Genomic DNA, 27,054 nt, shown 5'->3' with positions numbered 1-27,054 from the left:
AACATACAATGAACGGTTGCAGGACCTGGGCTTGGCTAGTCTAGGAAAGAGAAGGAGCAGGGGAGACATGATAGCGGGGAGACATCAATATTTGAGGGGCTGCCACAGGGAGGAAGGGCTCAAGCTATTTTCTAAAGCGCCTGTAGGCCAGACAAGGATTAATGGATGGAAAGTGAACAAGGAGAGATTTAACCTGGAAACAAGGAGAAACTTTCTGACAGTGAGAACAATCAACCAATGGAACAGCTTGCCCTCGGAAGTTGTGGGAGTGCCATCACTTGAGACTTTCAAGAAGAGATTGGACTACCATTTGTCAGAAATGGTGTAGAGTCTCCCACTTGGGCAGATGGCTGGACTAGATGACCTACAAGGTCCCTTCCAACTCTGATTATCTGTAATCTGTAAGGCTCACTGTTGCCCTAAGCACTGACAAATCTTAGTGCCCCACCCTTTGTACATATTGTACAAACGAAGCCATATTCTCAACTTTGTGGCGCCCCCTTTGGGCTTGGTGCCCTAAACCCGTGTTTAGTTTCCTTAATTGTTAATACACCACTGGTTGTGTCCCATGGGCTGTAAAATGCCCAGGTCTGGTCTAATGGTGAAGGTACCAGGTCAGAAACTAGGAAACTATGAATTCTAATCCTGCCTTAGGCCACCTGAGTGATTTGGGGCAAGTCACAATTTCAGCCAAACCTACTTACAGGGTTGGTGTTGTGGGGAAAATAGGAAGAGGAAGGAATATTAGGTATGCTTGCCGTCTTGAGTTACTTATAAAAAAATAATAAAGGGATAAAAATAAATAATATATTTCTATTTTCCTTGATTTATCCATTGCCTCATATTTAAGCCCCGCATCTTCTTTTTTGTGTGTGAGGAAAAAACAGACGAATAAAGCCAAGAAAACATAGAAAATAGATTTGAAGATGGAAATGCTTTTGACGTTCCAGACAAAAGGAGTGAGATTTTGATATGGAGCAAATAAAAGATGCTACAAATGGCTGAATGCCTCTATAGTATCACGCAACGTAGTTTTTCCCAACAGGAAGTCAAAAGCTATGCTGGATTATAAAGTCCATCATAAGCAGCAGTGGCTGGGGAAAAGGGCCATTGCAGTCCCATACACCATTTTCCCTTTCTGCCTTCTATCAACATCCGATTTATTTCTTTTTACCACCGAGGCATATCCCACCCCCCACCCCCATGTTTGGCTACCAAAAGATGAAACTTTCCCTCTGTTTGCACAACTTTTGAATCTCTAAATATTTGGTCATTCAGTCTGGATGTAAACATTTCATTTGTATTAAAACAAACCAGCAATCCATCAGTCCTGGTCATGTTTTAGCCAGGCATGGTTTTGGGGACACTCATAAATTAGGGGCACATTGTGTTGTGAAAAGGGGAGAGATTTAGAAGATGGAGGGCAGGCAGGAATTAGGAACCATACATTCCCAGGGCTGGGAAAATGATAAGACGGTCCAGATTCAGCTGTTTGTGGAATACACTCAAAGGACATCATGAACCCAGAATACTGAATCAATCACAGTTTTGTTTTCAAAACATGTCAAAACTATAAAATAGGAAATAAATGCTGTTAACGCAAACAAGTTGCTCTCAGAAAAATGTGTGTGTGTGAGGTGGGGAGCTATTGCTGCTTTCAGATGTTTGGAGAAGTTTCTCTCTGGATCATGCTTGGATCTAAATTATACTTGATCATTTTTCACGCTACCCCACCACATTGTTTCTTTGTGCTGGGCAGGGTTGTCTCCTTTTGAAGCAAATAACCATAGAGCCACAATGTTAGTGGGTTGTTGTTTTTTAGGGACAGAAGATCATCTAGCTCAGAGGTCGACAAACGTGGGCACTTTAAGACTGGTGGACTTCAATTCTCGGAATTCTGGGAGTTGAAGTCCACAAGTCTTAAAGTAGCTGAGTTTGGAGACCTCTGATCTAGTTCAACACTTCAAAAAAAGATAACCCAGGGATGGGCTGCTGGGAGTTCGCACAGGTTCGGGAGAGCCCCTAGCTAAGATTCTGTGCAGTTCAGAGACCCCCAAATCCCACTCCTGGCTGGCCCCACCCAGGGGTGGGATTCAAAAATTTTAACAACCAGTTCTGTGGGCGTGGCTTAGTTTGTGGGCGTGGTTTGGTGGTCATGTGACCGGGTGGACATGGCTTAGTGGTCATGTTACTGGCTGGGCGTGGCCAACTCAACATCACTCACATTGAAACACGCATCTCCTCCCCTGGCCTCTCATGATTGTGGGGATGCTGCAACAGTCGTAAGTGTGAAAAATGGTCATAAGTCACTTTTTTCAGAGCCATTGTAACTTTGAATGGTCACTCCACACAAGCAAAGTACCAGTAAAGGAGGGGGAAAAATCTCCAGAGAGGTTCCTGAGACAAGAAGTCTAGTCCTACCAAGAATGTAGTAAGGGTTAATGGAGAGGCAATTTCTGTAAGCAACACCAGAATGTTTCCTTCCTGTCTTCCTTACAGAATTAGGCCAATAATTTCTTCTAACAACCGGTTCTCCGAACTGCTTAGAATGTTAACAACCGATTCTAGCGAATAGATGTGAACTGGTAGAATCCCAACCCTGCCCCCATCCACCCACCCTGCCCCATCCCTCCCCCCCAAGTGTCTCCACACGGGTCCATTTTGGATGCAGATAAGTGCAGGGCATGCATAGAGGCTTGGGGAGGGCGAAAAACAGGCCTCCAGGACAGTGGTGCGATTCAAATATTTTTACCACCAGTTTGGTGGGCATGGCTGTGCGGGTGTGCTTTGTGTGGGCGCACACACTTTGCATAGGCACCAAATGCAGACTTTGTCTAGGCGCAGAGGCGTTTGCGCAGGAACCCAGGCATTCCAACTCACCTCCTGCAAGCCTGCACTCTCCTGGTCACTTTGGCAGCTGCCGCGCAGCACTCTGTTTTGCCGCGCAAAGCAGCTGCGCTTCAAATTCAGAGGATAAAGGTAAGAGCAGAGTGGTGGAGAGAACCGGTTCGGTCTCCACTGCTCATCACTGCTACCAACTCAGCAGAACCGGGCCAAGCTGGTAGAATACCACCACTGCTCCAGGAAATTCGGGCAGGTTGGAAATAGGCCCATTTCTGGCTTCCAGAGAGCCTTCAGGGCCCGGGGGGGCGGGGCATTTTTGCCCTCCCTGGGCTCAACGAAAGCCTCCGGAGCCCAGGGAGGGCAAAAACGCCCCCCTCCCCACCGTGGTGCAGGAGGCCGACTAGGCCACACCCACCATGGCCATGCTCACCCAGCAACCAGGTAGAGAACCCTCTGCTAAAATTTTTGAAGCCCACCCCTGAGATAGCCAATGGTTAATGCTGAGCCAGGGACATTTGCCGCCTGTCCATATTCAGGCAGGTGTAGTAGCTCTTAATTATTATTTGCCTGATTTTTGCGTGTCGCTATGATGGAAAGTTGGCAACCTTGTGTGTTATTTCAGGATTGATGTTGAAAAGTAGAAATGGTTTATAGTGTTGATTGGTGAATCCAGTTTTGTTGAACAGGAGCCCAGCTCAGTGAGAGAATCCAGACCAAAGCATCCCAAAATGTTAGCTGCTTAAGCCTCTACTTAATCCATTCATTAATTACTTTCTAAATAAATCATCGCACTGGCGAATAGGTTTAAAGAGGGACCAATCTTAATGTTCTTTTTATTTTATTCCCCACTCCAAACTCTAGTCTCTGCATTCCCAGAGCCAAAAGTTCAGTCCCATCCTCTCCAAAGACCACACAGCTACCGAGAGGCTCCCTGCAATTCCCAAAATCAAAGTTACCCACCACAGAAAAGCAGATTACTATATGTATTTGAATAAATGAATGAAGATAGTAGGAAAGAGGCTTTATTCGACCAGATATACAAATGTCTAACTTTCAGAAATATAACACTCTACTATCACTACCTGAGGTGGTATTCAGCAGGTTCTGACCAGTTCTGGAAAGCCAGTAGCAGAAATTTTGAGTAGTTTGGAGAACCAGCAAATACCGCCTCTGGCTGGCCCCGCCCCCATCTATTCTCTGCCTTCCGAGTCCCAGCTGATTGGTTGGGTCTTCTTTGGTTGCCCTGCACAGGAGAACAGAGCTGGAAAGCAGGTTAGTGGGATGGGGAGGGAATGGGGATTTGCACTAACCTTCCCCCAGAAGTGGGAAGAGAATAGGAGATTTTGTAGTCATAAAAAATAATTAATCCCACCACTGATCACTATGTAATTTTTTCTCCATTAAACCATTAATATCATTGCCATTTGCTCACCTCCATCTAATGCTAATGAAAGATGTAAACTGAGCAACAGGATAATGTTCTGTGGTGAAGTTTTGGTCAAATCTTATCAATTTTCTTCTGTATCTTTGTCTGTCTTGATAGAAAAGGCAGCAATCTTTGCAATTGTGGTGAATATTTGTAGCTCGGGTGTATGATGAGGGTGAAGGTTTGTTCTCTCTGTTTGTGGGTTGGTTTCCAAACATTTCATTATCAGGCTAAGTAACATCTTCAGCAGAGTTTAGGGGAGTTTTTGTTGTTGTTTTAACTTTTAAATACTTTTTGCTCTGGGTATGGGTAATTCTTGACTTGCAATCACAATTGGGTCCAGAAAATTTGTTAAACAGTGAAGTTGTTTGTTAAGTGAGATATGTGATCATGGGATGCTGTAACTTTTACAAGCTGCACTACGATTGCCAAGTGCCTGAGTTATAGTAAAGGGGCCACAGGGAAGCTGCCACAGTTGCAAATGTGAGGACCCGTCATAAGCCACCTTTTTCGGTGCTGTTGTAACTTTGAACAATCACTAAACAAATGGTCATATATTGAGGATTTCCTATAAAGCTGAGACTACTGCTCCCTAGAATTTTTGCAAGAAAATTGTGGCTAGGTACATTCAGAAACCCTATTTGGAGACAGCTGATGCAGAAAATGAAAGCCCAATCTTGGAAAGACAAAATATAATTAGCAATTATTAGTCTAGCTGTCCCCCTAATCAGATGAATATTATTCCATTTAGTTAGTAAATGTGGTTGATAACTACGGTAGCCAGCTCCTCTTTTAGGAATATTGTGCCTAATACAATGGGGGAAAGAGTGTTATTGCCACTTTTTATGGCCCTTTCTAAAATGGATGCAGAGCTGAAAGGAGCCATTGAGGTCATCAAGTCCAACCCGCTGCTTAATTTACGAATCCTGACTGGAGAATTCTAGGAGTTGAAGTCCACATATCTTAAAGTTACTAACATTGAGAAACACTGATCTGTGGTATATGTGGTATATGTAAGTGTACATGTGTGAATGTATTTGTGTGTGTTTCTGTGTGAAAATCTGCAAGATGGCAGGTATGGCATTGCAAATGAAGCCCAGGGGTATCAGTGATCATCATCTGGCAGGTTTTTGCACCTTGCTTAGAAAAGATTCAAACAGTTTGCTTTGAACCTCACATAAATGCAGCATCTACCTACCATTCATTGAAGCAGAGCAAATTTGTCAATCTTTGTGGTAACCTTGTTCCATAAGTGACCTGCTAATGGGAATTACCAATCACCAGAATGCTCCAAATCAGAGGTGGTATTCAGCAGGTTCTGACCAGTTCTGGAAAACCGGTAGCAGAAATTTTGAGTAGTTTGGAGAACTGGTAAATACCACCTCTGACTGGCCCCGCCCCATCTATTTCCTGCCTCCCGAGTCCCAGCTGATTGATTTGATTTGATTTATTTGATTTGTCAATCGCTTACAAGATAACAGGTATAGGTATATACATAGTTGAATACATAAAATGGGTACATATAAGAAAAATAAAAGAAACAATAGGACAGGGACGGTAGGCACGTTGGTGCGCTTATGCATGCCTCCTACAGACCTCTTAGGAAAGGGGTGAGGTCAATAGTAGATAGCCTAAGGTTAAAGTTTTTGGGGTTTGGGGAAGAAACCACAGAGTCAAGTAGAGTATTCCAGACATTGACCACTCTGTTGCTGAAGTCGTATTTCCTGCAATCAAGTTTGGTGTGGTTAACCTTGAGTTTGTATGTATTGTGTGCTCTTGTGTTGTTATGGTTGAAGCTGAAGTATTCATTAACAGGTAAGTCATTGCAATGTATGATTTTATATACCATACTTAGATCAGACTGAAGACTGTGTAATTCAAGGTTTTCTAGGTCTAGAATTTCAAGTCTGGTGGCATAAGGTATTCTACAACGAGTAGAGGAGTGGAGAACTCTTCTTGTGAAATATTTCTGGACTTTCTCAACTGTGCTAATATCAGATATGTAATGTGGGTTCCAGATTGATGAGCTGTATTTGAGTCTTGGTCTAGCAAATGTTTTGTATGCTCTAATTAGTAGTGTGATATTACCAGAGAAAAAGCTACATAGGATTAGGTTAACAACTCTTAATGCCTTTTTTGGCTATGTAGTTACAGTGGGCTCTTGCACTTAGGTCATTTGAGATGAGTACTCCAAGGTCCTTTACAGAGCTTGGATCATCAACAAGATCTTGACTATTCAGCTTGTATTTTATTTTCTGATTTTTTTTGCCAATATGTAAGACAGAGGATTTATTTGTTGAGATTTGAAGTTGCCATTTGTTTGACCATTCTGATACACAGTCAAGATCTTTTTGAAGGGTAGCAGTATTGTCTGTGGTATTAAACAGCTTTACATCATCAGCGAAAAGAACACAGTTGCTCTTAATATGATCACAGAGGTCATTTATGTAGAGTATGAAGAGAGTTGGTCCTAGAACATTGCCTTGGGGGACACCACTATTGACAGGTACAGAATTTGATAGGACACTCCCAATTTTGACCATTTGTTGTCTGTTTGACAGGAATGCTTCTATCCAGTTGTGCAGTTGTCCAGAGATACCATAAGATTTCAGTTTTATGAGTAGTTTGTCATGTGCCACTGAATCAAAGGCTTTACAGAAGTCTATGTAGATTGTGTCTATTGTTTTGCCCTGATTGAGTTGTGTAGTCCATATGTTTTTGTAATGTAAGAGTTGCAGATTATAGGATAGTTTTTTCCTGAAACCAAATTGTTTATTGGAGAATAGGTTGTTTGTCTCTAAGTGGAGGATAATGGATTGGTTAATAATTGATTCCATGACTTTACAGGTGATGCAGCATAAGGAGATTGGTCTGTAATTTTCAACTAGGTTGGGGTCTCCCTTTTTGAAGATGGGGATGACCGTGGCTTGTGACCATAGGTTAGGCAAGGAGCTGGTCCTGAAAGATTTTTCCAAGATTATGCTTAGAGGTTCGGCTATGGCAGTGGATAGCTTTTTTAAGAAGTAGGCACATATTCCATCCAGTCCAATAGATAGAGATGGTTTTAGATTGCATAGTGCTTTTTCAACATTGTCTTCTGTAAAATTGATATGTATTAGATCATTGTAGTTGTCTGTGGTTTGGCTAGGAAATACTGGGCATGATCCATTGCTGTTTACAAATACTGAGCCGAAGAATGTGTTAAAGAGATTGGCTTTAATGGTGTCGTTGTTGCAGTCTTTACCATTAGGTCCTATCAGGGGTGGGATGGACCTTGAGTCTTTTAATTTGTTGTTTACAAAATTGTAAAAAGCGCGGGTGAAATTGGTGCATAGAAGGTTTTCCACTTGTTTAATGTGATAATTGGTGCATTCAGTCTTTATCTGGTGGCATAAATTTTTGTATCGGCTTTTGAAATTAGCAATGTGACCAGATTTGTTTTTCCACCAGAGCATTCTCTTTTTGGATTGAAGTTTCCTTATTGTTATGGGTAATTTGTTTTTTTTGTTTTGGGAGTTGTTGTTGGTACATATAGTTTGATGACTCTTTTGACTTCAAGTAAAAATATGTTGTAATGGTCTTCAACAGTATTGCATCCAGTGAATAGAGATTGCCAATCAAGGGATGAGAGATCATTGTCTATAAGATCATAGTTGCCTTTTTTGAAGTTATAATTGGGGATTATGTCATTGTGATGATTTTTGTGTGGGCGTATGTTGAGACAAAAGTCAATCATATTGTGGTCACTGCTGGAAAAGGGTTCTTTAGTTTGTATTCCGTAAATTAAATTCAAACTATTGCAGAAGATGAGATCAAGGCAGTTGTTTAGTCTAGTGTTGTTGATTACTAGTTGTTCCGGTCCCAGATTTGTAACAGCATTGTAGAAGGTTGCATGTATGGGTTCAGTTGTACATTCGTTTAGGGTCCAGTCAATATGAGGTAGACTGAAGTCACCAAGAAAGATACAAGCGTGTGGGCAGGATGTTGCCCATGTTAGTAGTGAATTTAGCTTGTTTACATGTTCAATGACATAATCAGGTGCTCTGTAACACAGTAAGAATTGAAATGTGATATTTAAGGATAGTTCACAGCTCCTGGGTAACTTGGATGTTTTTTAGATGTAAGGACTTTTTATAGAAGATAGCAACACCACCTCTTCTATGAATTTCATAATCTGATCAGTAAACATTATAGTCTCTTACTGTGGTAATGAAGTCAGGGAGAGATGCGTTGAGCCATGTTTCACAGACAAATATGATGTCGAGTTTAGCCATATTTAGTAAGAGAACAAATTCAGGTATTTTATTCACAAGGCTTCTTGCACTGAGTAGCTTGCATTTAAGGCCAGCAGTAGTTGGAATTGAGGTAGTTAGGGGCATGCGTGCCTAGTCTTGGGTGATGGTGGATTGGTTGAGGTAGGGTTGTGGTTGAAGGTTAAAGCTGAGTTGTGGGTTGTGTGACATACTTTTGATACAGTCAGCATGGTAGTCAATGTACAGGTCCTTCTCTCCATTGTCTAGGCATTTTTTGTGTTCAGTGCGGAGTACACAGGAGCGGGCACATTGCTGTATGGTTAGGTCAGGGCGAGAGTGGAGGTTCTTATGGTTGGTGTTGGTTTTGGCAAGTGAATTTATAGTATAGATGAATTTACGTTTGCTTGATTCATTTTTGCAAATGACCCTGCAGAAGCGTGGGGCCACAGAGCCGTCTCTGTTTTTGAGTTCTCGGCCAATGCATGAAATGTCAAGTATTTCACCAGGGGAGATGGTTGATGCTTGATAATCACTGATGATGTTTCGGACAGTTGTGATGTCATCATTGTCATTGATGTCCTCTAGACCAAATAAGATGGCATTTGGACGTTTCCGTTCATGCTCAACAGCTTCTCTGATGAGGATTGGGATATCATTATTTGTCTGGCTTATGTTTTTTTGTGGATTGGGTTGTGGATTGGGTTGTGGTTGTTGGGTAGAGATGTGGTTTGTAGCTATTGGATGTTCAGGTTTTTGCATTGTGTCTTTTTTTTCAAGGTTGGATAATCTTTCTTTTAAGGTGTCCAGGGATCCTACTATGGTGTCAAGGGATGTTATTCGTGTTTATATGGTATCAACTCTTTCAAACAGATCCAGTTTGGGTCTGCATGATTTGCAGAGATATGGAAACTCATTGGTTGATTCTAGGTATTGAATCATTTGCTCAGATAGGAGAATGGAGCTGGAAAGCAGGTTAGTGGGGTGGGGAGGGAATGGGGATTTTGGAGTATCTTTCCCCCAGGAGTGGGGTGGGAATGTAAATTTTACAGTATCCTTCCCCTGCCATGCACACCAAGCCACACCCACAGAACCAGTAGTAAAAAAATTTGAATCCCACCACTGGAGCCAGGGTGGGTGTGGCCAGCTTGACGTCACTTGTGTCAGGGGCACCTGCAGTGGCCCAACCACTCTGCCAGTAAAAATGGAGCTCGGGTGAGCTGTGATGTACCCCCTGAGCTCCATTTTCGGCCACAACGGCCTCCTGCAGCCCTCTGCCAGCAAAAACGAAGCTCCGTTTTCACAGGCAGAGGCACCTTGGGCCAGTCCTTCGCTGTTTCCAAGGTAGTCCTGTGGGCCAGATCTAAGCACCCCGTGGACCGGATGTGGCCCCTGGGTCTTAAGTTTGACGCCCATGATGTAAGACATTTGTATTCTCTTGAGACACTCATCTTTAAAGTTTTGACGACTCTTTGAACAGTCCCATTTTTTTCAGGGTTGTGCAGAAATTTGAAATAAATCAATGAATTGCAAAGTTATCAATGAATTGAAAAGAGATCTTGTGCTCCTCTTTCCTTCTGAACCATTTCCCAAGTGCAAACAGCCCTAGTGCAGAGTGCTGGAAAAAAACTAGTGTTGATTGATTACTTGATGCACATTGCAGAAAATTGCACAGAAATCTCACCTTCTCTCTGGCAATAAGAACACAAGATAGGAGAATTTATTCCTTGTGACAGCTCAAATAGGCTGTGTGATGTGATCCACTTGCTGAGCCTTGTAAAAGGACTGACTCTGCCTTTTTCTGCAGACCTGATCGCACACAAGTCTTGACGGAGAGTCTCCATGTTGCAATGCAGAGTTTAGTTGATGATATGAAAGATGGTTTATTTTTCAGAGAACTGTTTGGGTAACTCAGCGTACTTTGCTTTGCCTCACACTCATATTCAAGCACTCCCCCTTCCATCCTTGTTGAGGGTTGCTGACTACGTCACAAGCCCTTTCTGTGAACTTAAGAGATTGAAATTATATCATTTCCCAAAGCGGGAGGAGATAAGACCTGGAAATCCTTGAGCCCAAAAGCTTCTTCCTCTAGAAATGAAACTCCTGCTCTTTTGACTTCATGACTTCCAGATTTTTGAAAGCTTGCACAATCTGAAAAGTTGAGAAGAAGTTGCAGTGCTGATTGACCAGAGTGCTGGATTAGATTAAGAGGTAAAAAGTCATCCATTTTACAACATGCCTTGGATAATCAGGTCACAGGAAACTGAAATAAACGTACATAAAGATCTGGAAGGTAGCCTATAGCAGGGGTATTAAACTCAATTTCAATGAGGGCCACATCAGAGTTGTATTTGCTGTCAGGGGTCTGGTACTCACCTCCATTTAAATTATGAGTCTCTAGCCAGTTCTTTCAGACAGCTTAAAGAAGATTTATTAGGAATGAACATGCCAGCGCTCCCTGGGTGCAACCGACTCTGAGACACATCATTCATTTCACCCTTGACCCCCACCCCCTGGATGTATCATAATTCATATTCTACAATGGGACACATCCATAGCCAGGAGTCATCAATCATGCTTTTCAGTAATAATCTTGCGGGCCAGAAGCTTCAATTGCCTAGAAATTATCTATGAAAATATTTAAGGACAATAAAATATGGTAATGAAATATCTAGAACTTTAGAATATAAAGAATATATAAAGATGTATTATCTTTATCATAATCATAATATAATTATGGGATAGAATTGTCATAAAATAAATCAGTTAAAATATGGATTATCTTGCATAACATGAACAAATAATAGTATAGTCAAATGATTGATTAACAATGATATCAATGTATTTAGGAATATTTGATAGATAATATGAGAACATATACAAGTAATTGTAAATGATGACTATGAAGTGGATGCACAAAACAATCTGTAAACCAACCGACACACTGTATGTACATAAGTGGAAGATGGCTTGATGTTTTTATGTTGTCTTTGTGTATGTTTGTCTAAAAAATAATAAAAAAAATTTTTTTAAAGAAAATATTTCAGGAATGCACTACCTCCACCACTCCCTTTCTGCTGGCAACTCTAAAAGACCAGAGAAATATTTGACATTTGACCTCAGGAGGGCTGGGGTGGTCGTGGCCAGGGTGGGCATGACATTATACGTGTCGGCAGCGCCTGTGGTGGCCTGAGCGCTCTGCCAGTGAAAATGAGCTCCCAACCTCGGCTGGGACAGCCTCCTGCAACCTTCTGCCAGTGAAAATAGAGCCACATTTGGGACTTTCTCAACTGTCTTTTGACAAGCAATGTCAATTTGCAAACCCGGATTTGCTTAACAACCATGATTCACTTAACAACTGCAGTGGTTTACTTAATAACCATGATTTAAAAAGGTTGTAAAATCGGACGTGTCTCACTTGAAAACTACCTTGCTTAGAAATGGAAATTGTGGTCCCAATTGCAGTCATAATTTGAGGACCACCTGTATATTATCTGCGTAAAGCCTTTGAGAGAAGCTGCGTTCCACTGGTGCTTTGTAAACTGTTTGGTGAAGCACACCAAACCATCTATGAATGCGCACAGAAACTTCCTCCAGTGGTTGAAAGCCCTAAAGTCAAAAGGAATTCTGGGAGTTGAAGTCCACAAGTCTTAAAATGGCCAAGGTTGGAGACCCTTGTTCTAGTCCAAAGCCTCCGCTCAGGCAGGAAACTGTATACCATTTGAGACAAATGGCGGTCCAGCCATTTAAAAACCTCAATTGTTGGAGCATTCACAACCTCTGGAGGCAAGTAGTTCCTCTGATTGTTCTCACTGACAGGAAATTTCTCCTTCATTGCCTGAGAGACAAACCACCTTTATACTGCACAGGTCTCAGATGTGACTGTAAGTCTTTGGTGGTGGTGGGGAGTTGTCAGAGAAGGTTGAAGAAAGGGTAATACAAAGTAGAGCCAGGATAAATGAGGAGGACCATCCAAGTCTTCTGTGTCTTTGATTATTATGGGCTGGCAAGAATAACCCTCCCCCCTGCAATTTCTTCTTCAAATGGTGTCTCTCCAAGATCCATTATCCTTTCTTTGGCTCAGGCAGTATCTTTTTCAGCCTCTTAACATTCCTTTCTAATGAACCACTGCAGTCATTACCCACATTATGCTAATAAACAACAACCCTGTTGGAATGGCTTGTATTAGTCAAACATATTCTTTGATTTATTGTGCATTAGAGGATCAAGGGGCAGGGAAAAACAAAAAAGGTACTGTAATGAAGAAGCAAATAATTCTGTTCCCCGAACCCAGGGAGATGAGGAAAGGTTTGATGTAGTACATGAATTGACGGACAGCAGGGGTGAAGAAGTAGGGACCCCTAGCGCCAAGTTTCTTCCTGACACCCTGTGAACCACCACTGCTGGAATTAACAGTGTGAAATCAGCCAACAGGAGTCAAAACTGACTCAAAGACACATTTTTTGCTACTGCATCATCAGGAAAGTTTTAAAAAAATGCTCCCCACCCCCCACCCCCCCAAAAAAGCAAAGAAGAACATACATATTTCATATGTTCTGGTCCTTGACTTTCTCCCAATGTTAAGAGCCCCAGCCACCAAAAATATGTCCAATCCTGGTAAGATTTGTAGTCCCAAGAAGAAGTATTCTCTGAGAGAATATTGAGTAAATGTATAGAATAGCATAGGACCCCTTGCACCAATGGCAATGGTTGTGATAGCTTAGACCAGGGATTTCAACCTTGATTGCATATTGAGGGCCACATCAGGGTTGTGTTTGACCTCGGGGTGGGGTGGGGTGCTGGAGTGAGTGTGGCCAGGGTGGGCATGGCCAGCTCAATGTCACTTGTGTTGGGGGCATCTGTGGTGGTCCAGATATGCCTGAGGGGGATCTCTTGCAGCCATCTACCAGTGAAAACAGAGCAAAGGCACCATGGGCTGATCCTTCACTGTTTCCAGGGCAGTTCCGTGGGCCAGATCTAAGCATCCCATGGGCCAGATGTGGCCTGCAGGCCTTGAGTTGGACACCCGTGGCTTAGACAAACCTCTAGGTTCAAAGGCAGTCTACCTAGGAGTATCATTTCTTGAAGTAAGGAAGCCAGCAGAGCAAGAAGGCAATTGAACTTACTTGCTGGCTTCTCAGAAGCAATATGCATGGCTATTGTGCACATTAGTTGGTTCCATGAGTCATGCCCTCAAGGCTGTTGTTTGGGGGACTTTTCTGTCAATTCCTCTTAAATCCCAGACATTTACAATTCTCCAGCCATCTGTCCCCATTTATGAGCTGCTAGAGGACAAGCAACAGGAGGAAGTTGGAAGGGATCTTCCAGTTTTATTTGGGAAAAAAAAGTGCTGCGTCTCATCCACTCCCCAGTTATGTTGCTCAAAGCTAGAAATGTTTCTATGATTTTGTTCATTTTAAGTCCTGTTTTTAATTATTTCTTGCTTGATTTTGCTATTCATTTCCCTGGCAACTTTTGACTTTTGCCTGGTTTTGCCCTGACTTTGCAAGACCATTTGTTGATTTCTAATAAATAAACCTCAAGCTATGTTTTCCCTAAGTGTACTGAACAGAGTATGTGCTATGAACTGACTGGACTACAATAACAGAATAACAGGGTTGGAAGGAATCTCGGAGGTCTTCTAGTCCAACCACCTACTCAAGCCACAGACCCTATACCATTTCAGACAAATGGCTGTCCAGTCTCTTCTTTTTTTTTTTTTGTAAGTTTTATACCGCCTTCAGGAAAGGGAGTTTGGCCAGCTGAGGAGGAGAGATGCGGCTCTCCTCGACCCTGCTGGCAGTCTCCCCCTTCTTCACCACCTCTACGGGGTGGCTTAGCCCCAAAGCCAGCCCAGGCAAAAACCGTGCACGATCGTGGATTCCTGTCTATTGCCAAAGCCCTTCAAACCGGAAGTTCTGGCTGTCCAGTCTCTTCTTAAAAGCCTCCAGTGATGAAGCACCCACAACCTCTGAAGGCAATGGAACCATTGATTGGTTGTTCTTACCTAGGAAATTTCTCCTTAGTTCTAGGTTGATTCTCTCCTTGTTTAGTCTCCATCCATTATTTCTTGCCTTGCCTTCTGTTGCTTTGAAAAATAGCTTGATCCCCGCTCCCCTTCTTTATGGCAACACAGAAGAAACACTGCTATCAGGTTTCCCCTAGTACTTCTTTTCACTAGACTAGACATACCCGCAACCATTCTTCATACACTGTATTTTAGTCTCATATCCCTAAATCTCTTCTTAAAATCTCCAATGATGGAGCACCCACCACTTCTGAAGGGACGCTGTTCCATTGGTTAATTGTTCTCACTGTCAGAACATTTCTCCTTAGTTCTAGGTTGTTTCTCTCCTTGGTTAGTTTCCATCCATTGCTTCTTGTTTTGTCCCCAGGTATTTGGAAAATGGGTTGTCCCATTCTTCTTTATGGCAGCCTCTGAAATATTGGAAGACTGCTATTATGTTACACCTAGTCCTTCTTTGCATTAGATGATAACTACTCAAGTCCTGCAACCATTCTTCATATGTTTCAGCCTCACACCCCCTAATTATCCTTGTTGCTCTTTTCTGCACTGTTTTCCAGAGTCTCAGCATCTTTTTTGTGTCGTAGTGTCCAGAACTGGATGCAATATTCCAAGTGTGGCTCTTATCAAGGCAGTAAAGGTAAAGGTTCCCCTCGCACATATGTGCTGGTCGTTCCTGACTCTAGGGGGCGGTGCTTATCTCCGTTACAAAGCCGAAGAGCCAGCGCTATCTGAAGACATTTCTGTGGTCATGTGGCTAGCATGACTAAATGCCGAAGGCGCACGGAACGCTGTTACCTTCCCACCAAAGTGGTCCCTATTTTTCTACTTGTATTTTTACATGCTTTTGAACTGCTAGGTTGGCAGAGGCTGGGACAAGGAAAGGGAGCTCACTCCGTTATATGGCGCTAGGGATTCGAACCGTTGAACTGCTGACCTTTTGATCGACAAGCTCAGCATCTCAGCCACTGAGACACCGCGTCCCTTATCAAGGCTGTAGAGCAGTGCATATGAATATGTACTATGTGTATATTCAACTAGAAATTATCCACTGTAATTTTCCAACAGGAGATAAATTATTGTTGAGGAAGGGAAGAGATATTAAGTTTTTTTTCCCCTTAGCTGTGTTGCAAGGTCATCGTTGGGTTTTGTTCCCAGCCTAGACTGTCTATTTGCAAAGAGAAACCACAAATTCTTTACATTCAGAACAAACAGAAAGTCTCTCTCAGGGCTGTGGGTAGGATGTGTTTTTTGGAGGCTGGGGGTTCTCTCTTCCCATGTAATTGCTCCTGTGATGGATGGGATGCAGGACTGGATGGGAAAGGGCAAAGGCAAAGCAGATGTTCTCCAAAGAGTTGAACGTCCTTGCTTGATCAATAAATCAATCCTGGCTTCATTTACGTAATCATCTGCCTGCCAACGTGTTCAGAGGGGGCATTTCTCAGAAGGGATCCTGATGAAATTCTTTTGCCATGAGCAGCTGATTAGGCTAATGAGGCTACTGGTGCTGATGGGAAGGCCTTGAAACTCACTGATAAACCTTGGCCTGGCCTGTGATCTGGAACATGGCTGGAAGTCTCTTTAGGCCTCTGGAGGCCATATTTTTGATAAGAAGGATTCCAAGATCTGCCTGTGACTTCTCCAACTTGATGGGCTGTACGGCATTTTTCTACCGAACCAACCTTTTATGGAATATGTTTTATTCTGTGTGTGTGTGCCCATGACTACTATGTGTGTCTGTGTCTCACTTAAATATTTCCTCCCTCAACCTGCTGTTCTCGAGATACGTTGGGCCAGCCCCTTTGTTTTAGAATTTGCAGCCAGACAGGCTCTGGATCTGCCCTTTGAGTTTGTTTGTTTTTCTTTTTAATTTATTATTTTTATATTTTATTTTATCTTTAATTTTTGTTGGATGATGGACATGTACTTATCCCAAGTAAACTCAGTTACTGACGATTGACCCACTACCCCCAGTGGAGTTTCTTTTCTCAGAAAACTGGATTTGAGAGAATGGCTGGAGCAAAGCAGATGGTTGCAAAGCAAACAAAATGGCCGTACAGTAGAAAGAGGGCTTTTACCCACTGCTAGTCCAACCGCTTTCCCCGCCATTCTTCAGGCAGCAGAATATTACATTGGCTATGAAATTCTCCATGTTGAAATTTCCCGATCCCTCTCTTGACGTGCTCCTTTGATCATTTTTAAAGGCATTTTAATCCTCTGACTTCTTTCCAAAGTTGTGGATGACAAAACCTAATGGATTTGACATAACTGCAGGTTATCCATGAATAACAACAGGATATTTATTTATTTATTTATTGAATTACTAGATTTACAGGGTTTGCTTAATTTAACACTGGCACAGCTGTGCCCATTGGATTGGGTTGGGTTGGGATGGGGTATCAAGAGAGACAACACAGCATCAAAACACAAACCCCATCCTTTTCGGGTATGCAAATACAAAGGGACAAGGTTGGATCACAAGGATGTACCTTATCTCACCCTTAGATGGCAGTGCCCTGATACCAAAGGACTCAAGGTGGTGAACATATCCAATACTGTACTCCTTCTTCCTCCTATTTTCCCCACAGTAACAACCCTGTGAGGTGGATTGAGCCGAGAGAGAGTGACTGGTCCAAGGTTGCCCAGCTGACTCTCATGCTTAAGGCAGGATAAGAACCCACAGTCTTCTGGTGATTGGCCTAAAGTCATCCATCCAGCTTTCATACCTAAGGTGGGACTAGAACTCACAAACTCCTGGTGATTGGCCCAAAATCATCCAGTTGGTTTTCATGCTTAAGATGGGTCTAGAACTCACAGTCTCTGGTGTCTAGCCTGGTGCCTTAACCACGAGACCAAACTACCTCAATGATACATTGGAAATGAAAGGAAGGAATTATCATGTACTATAGATGTGGCAGAAAACAGAGTTTGCCAGTTCTTTTTTATGCTGTATTTAGGGAGAAGGAGAAAAAGGCCCAGAGTCTTTCAATGGCCTATAACCATTATGGAAGAAGCAATGATTTGAGATGCTAGCCCTTTTTCGGGGGGCATGGCATTCTTAACTAGCTATTTAGCAGCTGAAGGGAAAAAAATGCACAAGCTATTCCCTTGTGAAGCTGGCAGCCATGACCTAGATGGATATTGTTCCATTAATATTTGTGGGCTATTTTTAAGTTCATGGGAAGATTTACAGCATCTGTGCCAAGTCACCCAATGGACTGTATGTGAATCATTATAATCACAAAATTACAGAACTCTCAGGGTCGTTTACGTCAGGGTGGGCAGCTGGAAAGCCCCAGACCATATGTAGCTTCCTTGTCCCATTTTTGTCGTTCTTGGTGCCTTCCCCAAACCACACTTCTGAGGAACCATTGAATTACAGCCACCTGAATTTCCACTGAAAAGAAGGAAAAATGTTATCAAATCATTAATCTTTAGAGAGATTCATCGGTCCAAAGATTTGAAAATTTGAGTGACAGTTGTGTTTTTGCTCCCTTAGGAATTAGCACTAAATGACTGCTGCACCCAGCCTGGAATTCCACAGGTGAAAATATATACATAAAATAATATGGTTGGAAGGGACCTTGAACAGGGGTGGACTTCAAAAATTTTAGCAATGGGTTCTCTGCCCGGTTGCTAGGGGGGGTGTGCCCATGGTGGGCGTGGCCTAGTCGGCCTCCTGCACCACGATGGGGGGACATTTTTGTTCTCCTCAGGCTCTGGAGGCTTTCCTCGAGCCTGAGGAGAGCAAAAATGGCCTCCCTGGGCTTCGGAGGCTCTCGGGAAGCCAGAAATGGCTTCCAGGTCTTCTGGGAGGCGTATTTTTCACCCTCCTCAAGCCTCCGCCCATGCCCTGCATTTACTTGCATCCAAAACAGGCCGCATGGAGACCCCTGGGAGGGGAGGGGAGGGGTGGGCAGGGCCAGCCAGGAGTGGGATTTGGGGGTTCTCCCAACTGTGCAGAATCTTAGCTACAGGATCTCCCAAACCCCTGTGAGCCCCCAGCAGCCCCCCCCCGACCTTAGTCTACAAGGTGCTCTCAATGCTCAAGCAGGAGATCTGGGAGTTGAAGTCCACCTATTTTAAAGTTGCCAAGTTTGAAAAAAACCTGCCTTCCAGCCTAAAAAGTGGTCATTGCTGTAAATCCTCTTAAATTCAAGGTACATGAAGCCAGGGGAAAAATATGCTCCTAAAATAGGTTACCAATATCATTTAAAAATCTCAATCCAGATTCTAGGGCTGACTCAGTGGATGATATTTTTTACAAATTTTGCAAGAATTGTGCTTTCTTCCATAACATTTGCCAATTAGTTTGCCTCATTCATATAACCTTTATAGGGTATTCGTGATCTAGATGGATTGCCTTCCGCTTGTAAGCCTCTTGTAGTTTGTGTTGCTTTTTTTCTGTGCTTTTTGTCACCACCAAATAGGAGGACATAAAGAATTAATAGCACCAGGAGCTGTCCATCAAGACCTATGGAAACCCATGTATATCTAGTACTGTATAGCAAAGTTTGCAGAATTCTGTGCCTTCTTTCAAACATTAACTTCAGTCTCTAAGATATATATGATATGTAGATGAAGAGATAGATAGATAGATAGATAGATAGATAGATAGATAGATAGATAGATAGATAGATAGATAGATAGATAGATAGAGGTAGGTAGGTAGGTAGAGATAGGTAGGTAGGTAGATAGATAGATAGATAGATAGATAGATAGATAGATAGATAGATAGATAGATAGATAGATAGATAGATAGATAGATAGATACAGATACAATATCGACATGGAGTCTCCCTCTAGTTTATTTATGTTACCATCAATGTGTGAAATTAGGCATTTTATAGAATGTCTGGGAAATCTATAGAGTCAGAAATGGAACATTAAAATATGAAATGCTTAATATTTCACACATTTACTAGGCATTCTATGAAATTCCAAAAGGCAAACGAACAAAATATAAAATACTCCCATTAAAATTCCTTTCTAGCCTTCCTTGTTGCAACAAGTAGGTCAATACTGGTCTTTTTCTCTTGTTTTTTTTTCCCCAGTAAGAAAGTCCTTGTATTTTATTTTACATTTTTTATTTTATTTTCATATATGTCTTTTTAATAAATAGTTAGGGTTAGGGTTAAGATTAGAGTTAGAGTGAGGGTTAGGTGTAGTCGTAAGTCAAGGACTATAGTATTTTTTCAAATATTGGACTTTAAGTGACATGCCAGGGACAACCATTTGAGGGGGAAAAAAGGAATTGGGGTTTAAGTGGAAAATGAAAATTGATGTAATTTGCAGTGAACTACAAATATAATTACGTTAATGTGATTCCTTTTCAGTCATATGGTGAATAATTGCCCTTCTCTTTCACCCTTTCGTAACAGCTTCTGGGAGTTTGTGGTTTTATTTTTATTTATTTATTTTGATTTGTCAATCGCTTACAAGATAATAGGTATAAGTATATACATAGTTATGAATACATGAAATGGGTACATATAAGAAAAATAAAAGAAACAATAGGACAGGGACGGTAGGCACGTTGGTGCGCTTATGCACGCCCCGTACAGACCTCTTAGGAAAGGGGTGAGGTCAATAGTAGACAGTCTAAGGTTAAAGTTTTTGGGGTTTGGGGAAGAAACCACAGAGTCAGGTAGAGTATTCCAGACATTGACCACTCTGTTGCTGAAGTCGTATTTCCTGCAATCAAGTTTGGTGCAGTTAACCTTGAGTTTGGATCTATTGTGTGCTCTTGTGTTGTTATGGTTGAAGTTGAAGTATTCATTGACAGATAGGACATTGCAATGTATGATTTTATATACTATATTTAGATCAGACCGAAGACAGGTTAACCTGTCCTTATTTTGAATTGCCGCTGTCTTCTCCTTTGGGGATATTTGGCTAAAATGAGTGCCCCGAGGCCTGTTCTTATTTATCACTATGATTGCTGTTATAATGGTTTGGTTTGACAATTCCTAGGAAGGGTCCTTATATTTTTCTAAAAATTTTTATAATTTAGAAAGCAAAACAAAGAGGGAAAACAGAAATAATATAGAAAAGAAACTACAGGCTATCAGTTATGGAATTCCAAACAACAATAATTCAAATAACAATTCATTAATATACATATACATACATATATATTATATTAATATTATTAATCTATATATACAAAAGCGAAATACCATTCATGCATCATCATGAAGTCTGCAGAACCGTAAACTCTACAAACTTGAAATTTGGCACATATGTTCCTTTTGGCTTCTAGATGCTCACTAAGAAAGGATTTTTCAAAATGACCACCAGAGCATTAGTATTTGGTATATTATTATTAACCTGCTCTGATGCTAAGGAGTTCTACTCCCCTACCCCACCTTGAACTCGCTAGCCAGATGAATATCGATGGATGCTGGTAGGTAGAGGCACAATTCCCCCCCCCTCTTTATTTTCCTCCCCCAAAACTAAGCCCAATCACATAGCCCAATCACATAGCACAGGTATAGAGCATACACAACCCACACATACCCAAACACATATATAGAGAGATACATACACACACACACACACAACACACACACACTAAATACACTAAAATGCACATTCCTTAAAATCATCTGTAAAGACAGCTGTAAAGGCATCGCTCAGAGAAGTTAGAATTTCTTAAGCAACATAGAGATGTGTCAAAGACACTTCAGAGTGGAAGTTGAAAGCATCCTCTGAAGCCTTATGGAGTGAACCCATTCGGAAGAGAGTGTATACATTCACAATAAACTAAGAAAATTCCTTCTAGTTAACGTCACCCATCCAGCATTCCGAGTCACACTGTGGCTCAGTAATATATATGTATTTAGGAAACTCACCAGACTAAATGAGGAGACCAGATCTTCTTTGACTTTCACTTCCCAGGAACTAGGACATAAGCATGAGTCAGGAAGTATCAACAACTTTTATTTTTGCCAGCCTGACCCTCAGTTCCAGAGAATGAGGTCAAATTAAAGAGAAATTTCTTGGACAGTGAGAACAATTAATCAGTGGAATGGCTTATGTCTAGAAAGAAGTTGTGGATGTTCCATCAGTGGAGGTTTTTCAGAAGAGCTTAGAAAGCCATTTGTCTGAAACTGTATAGGGTCTCCTGTTTGAATGGGGGAGGGGCTGGACTAGAAGACCTCCAAGGACCCCTTCCAAGCCTGTTATTCTGTTGCAACTTCAAATAATCACTAAACGAACTGTTATAAGTAGACGACCACCTGTGCAAGGTGCAGCCAGCTGCAAAAGTGTCTTTTCATCAACGGATAACTGATTGTACTTTTCAGATCCAACTTTTCTTTATATGATGATGCTCTTCAGAGGTGTAAAACAGCAGCACATCTCCCAGACCGTCCTGACTAAAATGGCTGTGGTTCATGGCAAATGTAGTTTGGTGGGATCCATGTTTGCTAGGGCTGGACTAGCTGGTGTTTTTTTTTTAAAGAACTGTTTACAATCTTGGCTTTTAAATCCACAGAAAGAAGCACGGTGTGAATTCATTTAGCCCATTTAATTGCCCAACCATGATTAATATAAAAGTTTCATCATATCTGCTGCTAATTTGTCCTCTGGCTTCTCATTGGTGATTCCTCTTTCCCGTACAATATTCCTAGCCCACAGCCTGCAAATAATTTTGTTGGTATATGTATGTTTGTGTACTTTTTTTGATGAATCCTTTCCATTCGTTGGCATTTGTAACCTTTCCCACTTGAGAAACATCTGTGGCATTTCTGAAGCTAAAAGGGCAATGTACTGTTTCAAGATTTAAAGAACAGAGGGATTTTAAAATCCAAACAACAGCCTTGGTTGAATCGGACAATCTGTTTTCTTGGCTGCAAATCCATTCTTTCAACAGAATTCTACCCTTTGCATCTGTCTAAATCCAGCCTGACCACATGTACAAATCATTATCCCTCTCTGGAAATAGCAAAATTAAAAAGTTTGCAACAAGATGGATGCAGTCATGGATACAACCAGAGGTGGTATTCATCAGGTTCTGACCAGTTCTGGAGAACCGGTAGTGAAAACTTTGAGTAGTTTGGAGAACTGGCAAATCCCACCTCTGACTGGCCCCACCCCCATCTATTCTCTGCCTCCCGAGTCCCAGCTGATCGGCTGGGTTTTCTTTTGTTGCCCTGCAGAGGAGAATGGAGCTGGAAAGCAGGTTAGTGGGGTGGGGAGGGTATGGGGATTTTGCAGTATCTTTCCCCTGCCATGCTCATCACGCCATGCCCACCGCACCTGCCATACCATGCCCACCATGCCACACCCCACCAAGCCACACCCACAAAACCGGTAGTAAATTTTTTTTGAATCCCACCACTGGTTATAACCATTTGTTTGGTGACTGTTTGAATGTATAAGGGCAACTGAAAAAAGCAACTGATGATTTTTTTCCTCCACTTACAACGGTTGCAGCTGAGGAAATTAGATTCACCTAACAACTGCAGTGATTCACCTAACACCTGTGGCAAGTGAAGTTGTAAAATGGGGAAAAACTCATTTAACAACTGTCTTGCTTAGCCATGGACATTTTGGGTTCAATTGTGGTCATAAGTCTATTACTTACTTAAAGAAATTGCAGGGACAATTGTCTTAATGTACTCAATTTTAAATGAGAATTGAAAATTGCATTTGCAACTTCTAAGATTTTTTTTTCCCACATGAGGTATCTAACTATCACAGATCTCCGCCCCCCTTGTGCCATTTTAAATATACATTTTTGAACAACTGAAACCTTGTCAGATCTCTGTTTTAGTGGAGAATCCCCTGATCAGGGGGCAGCACCTTGCCAACCTTGAAAAAGCTAAGAGGAATGAAATGGGGTTCGTTCTTAGATGGGAGACCAAGAGGAGATCCCAGGGCTGAAGGTCAGATGAGAAAATTACAAAAATATTCTAGGTGAAAACTATGACACACAATGTTCATAGTGCCAAGAAAGCAACATGAATTGGGTGATTGAGGGGATGCTTGGGTTTTGTTCTTTAGAAATGCAGAAATTTGTTCCCTGCCTTTCTTGGTTAAGTACATAAAGACTTTTCTTCTGGCACAGGTGTAAAGCTACCATGTTTCCCCAAAAATAAGACCCTGTCTAATATTTTTTCCCCACCAAAAAAGGCACCAGGTCTTACTTTCAGGGGATGTCATCCACTGACTGACCTCACTTGCACGCATCACCCCCAACCTCCTTTTTGCTTTCAGAGGCCTTCAGGAACCTTTTCTTCTGTGGCCAGAAAAGCTTTCTTGAAGGCCTCTGCAGCTGATAAAAGAGCTCCAGATCGATCCAGAGCTTTGTTATCAGCTAGAGGGGCCTTCAGGAAAAGCCTTGCCAGCCTTGCTGGCTGCAGAATGAAATGGGCTGGCAAGGCAGGTGTTGGGGTATGCGAGGCCTGGCTACAACTGTCCAAAGGTAAGTAGTAGGACAACTACACCTTCCCATCCCCATCCTCGCTTAATTTTTACCCATCCACTCTGGGTGGGATCTTAATTAGGGCTTATTTGGGGGTAGGGCTTATATTGGGCGCATGTGTAAAAATCAAGCTAGGACTTACTTTCAGGATAGGTTGTATTTTCAGGGAAACAGGGTACCATCTAACATCTATAGTGATTGATCAAATGCCTACAACAAGCCAGAAACAGAGCAGGACAGTTACTATAGACTTCTTTAGAAGATGGAGGTTCTATTAAGCTGTCAAGGTTAGTATTTATCAAGAAAAAGATATTTCCTCCTCTGCAATTTTGCCTCCCTTTCCCCTTTCAAAGGCATCTCAGTTGGAGGTCCTCAATATTTATTTTTACTAAGGGATGCTGGGTGGCATGAAACAGCAGAACAAAAACAAAACAACCTACTGATAAATAATGAAAACAGAGAAATATCAGAAACAATTATTAACCACGGATAAAGATAAAACCTCAAGAAAAAGGAAAGTGCCCTCTGTCAGTCAGTTGGCACTGAAAGGAAATACAAATTCAAGGTCCCTGTAGGATGTGCTCAATAAAAAGAAAAAATCAAGATCACGGCCAGGATGATACAGTTGAACCTCTCTGTCTGCTTTTTATGTGCGTACAAATAAACAGTTCTGCCTAGTGGTTAAAACACCAGGCTGGAAGCCAGGATATTATTAGTTTTATTTCTGCTTTAGACATGAAAATTGGCTGGGTGACTTTGGGCCAATCACCAGGAGACTGAGAGTTCTAATCCCGCCCTAACCAATGAAAGTCAGCTGGTGACTGGGCAAGGCTGTCTTTCTCAGACCAACCCACCTTACAAGGTTGTTGTTATAGGGAAAATAGAACGAAGAAGGAGTATTGTGTATGTTTTCTGCCTTGAGCTATTTATAAAAATAATAAAGGTGGAATATCAACAAATACACATGCACATAAAAAGCAGCACTTTTTTGCATTGTCACGGCTGCCATTTTGACTTTTTTGACCACATCCTAGAGGATCCTGAAGAAAAAGCTTTCACTTGTTTCCAGAATACAATTGGGGGTGCCTACAGCCATCTCTGAGGGAGGGGCAGGGAGCTGTGAGGAAAGAGGTTCCACTATCATACCTGTGCAACCACACACACACAAAGGGGAGGAATATTCATCAAACTTTCTTTGGATGGCCAGATTTTTCTTCTATAAGCAAATCCACCAAGCATATTCAGCACTGTTCATGAGAAACCTTTGAAAAATATGTTGATAATCTTTTGTCTTCTATAGATGACCTCAGCTGAAGGCCTTTGGTGTTCTACACAAACTTGCATTCATTTTAAGGTGTCGTAAGACGTGTTGTTGATCAGAAAAGAAGTGTTGTTTGAAAGAGTGTGTTGCATTCCCACAAGGGTTGTTTGTGGTCCAGCTGCATTCCCGGAGGAGGATATGAGGTGGGGGAGTGGGGGCAAGCTGACAAAAGAAGGCTGCAGGGTTGCAAAACTTGTGGGATGACCCTGTGCAATAACAGACTATGGATGCAACTAGATGAGAGTGGCCATGAGAATATCTGCCCTTATCTATGGAGCGCCTATATGATTTGAGCCAGCCCCTTTCTCTCAGCCCAGCTTAACTCACAGGGTTGTTAACAGAATAACAGAGTTGGAAAGGACCTTAGAAGTTTTCTAGCCCAACTTTCTGCTCAAGCAGGGGAAAAAAACAGTTTGTTGGTTAGTTTGCTTTTTTTCAAGATTGCAAACCTTCCAAATTGTCAAAGGCTTTTTCTGATCTCTCTGGATTGTAGCAGGTAGATTGTAGCAAATAGAGCGCATGTGCAAGCACTCGCCCACTGCTCATGCAAATCCCAGCCATTTCCACAGCCTGGTTGCAATCCCCTCATGGCCCACTAGTGGGCCAAAGCCCACAAGTTGGGGACCCTTGGTAAAACGGATACACATTACAGTATATTTGAAGGCACTGGTAGCAAGAGGGATTTTTAAAAATTATTTATAGGCCTGGAAGGTGTAGATCAGGAGTGTCAAACTCACATCGTCATGGTGGCATCAGGTGATGTATTGAGACTTTCCCCCCCCACTTCGCTAAACCAGGCATGCATGTGGCCAGCACATGATGCATCCAGCCCACGGCCCAGGAGTTTGACAGTCCTGGTGTAGATGGATAGCTACAACCCCTATTAAGTAAGAGAGACACAACTGTATTGATAATGATTTTTAAATAGCTGGGTTTGCATAACGCTCCAATTTAAGATTAAATGGGACTGGGGTAATGGGAAGCCATTCCTTGTCTTATCATATTGTGTGAACCAGATTATTATATTAAATTTGTGCATTCCCAGCACATACTATGGACATTGTGCTTAAATCCAGATTTAAGACGAATGAATGAATGAATGAATGAATGAATGAATGAATGAATTCTTTATTGGCCAGGTGTGATTAGACACACAAGGAATTTGTCTTGGTGCATATGCTTTCAGTGTACATAAAAAGAAAAGATACATTCGTCAAGAATCATAAGGGAATTGTATAAAATTATCCAAAGCAGAATTAGCCTAGACTGTCACTAAGAGTCAACCCTGATTTTGATGGGACATAATCAAACAATGAAGTAAAAAAAAAGTAGAGTAGAACAACTGTTCCAATTGAAAAATGAGGCCTAGCAGCTTAATAAAATTCAAGGAAGTTGCCCTTGGGGAAAGTACAATTTGGACTAGAAGCAACTAAAAAGGAGGTCAGGGAAAACATCTGCAGCAGTGGTGGGATTCAATTTTTTTACTACTGGTTCTGTGGATGTGGCTTGGTGGGTGTGGCAGGAGAAGGATACTGTAAAATCTCCAGTCAGAGGTGATATTTGCTGTTTTTCTGAACTCCACAAAATTTCTGCTACTGGTTCTCCAGAACTGGTCAGAACCTGGTGAATGCCACCTCTGATCTGCAGTACTATCCATGTTTTCTCTGTTTCAGTAGGAATTCAGTGACCTCCATACTCATCCTTGTTCTCCTTTTTGCACATGGGCTTAATTAGTACCCCTAATTAGATGATTAACAA

General features: G+C 41.9%; 1 protein-coding gene across 2 annotated transcripts in view; it reads left to right on the top strand.

Annotated features, from left to right (window-relative positions):
• The window catches only part of TBXA2R (thromboxane A2 receptor), a 46,060-nt gene that overhangs the window by 2,185 nt on the left and 16,821 nt on the right, over positions 1-27,054 (top strand). Inside the window, exon 2 of one of the 2 annotated variants that reach the window (XM_087922775.1) lies at positions 17,134-17,276. The exons of the other annotated variant lie outside the window; for it this stretch is intronic. The gene's annotated coding sequence lies outside the window, so the exon portion shown is untranslated. The remainder of the gene's footprint in view (positions 1-17,133; positions 17,277-27,054) is intronic. 2 annotated transcript variants of the gene reach the window in all.

The sequence above is a fragment of the Pseudonaja textilis genome, chromosome 1 (assembly GCF_049901715.1).
Source record: "Pseudonaja textilis isolate UNSWEBS1 chromosome 1, rPseTex1.2, whole genome shotgun sequence".
NCBI lineage: Eukaryota > Metazoa > Chordata > Lepidosauria > Squamata > Elapidae > Pseudonaja > Pseudonaja textilis.
Note: the sequence above shows the minus strand (reverse complement) of the source record. Positions and strands in the feature narration are given on the sequence as shown.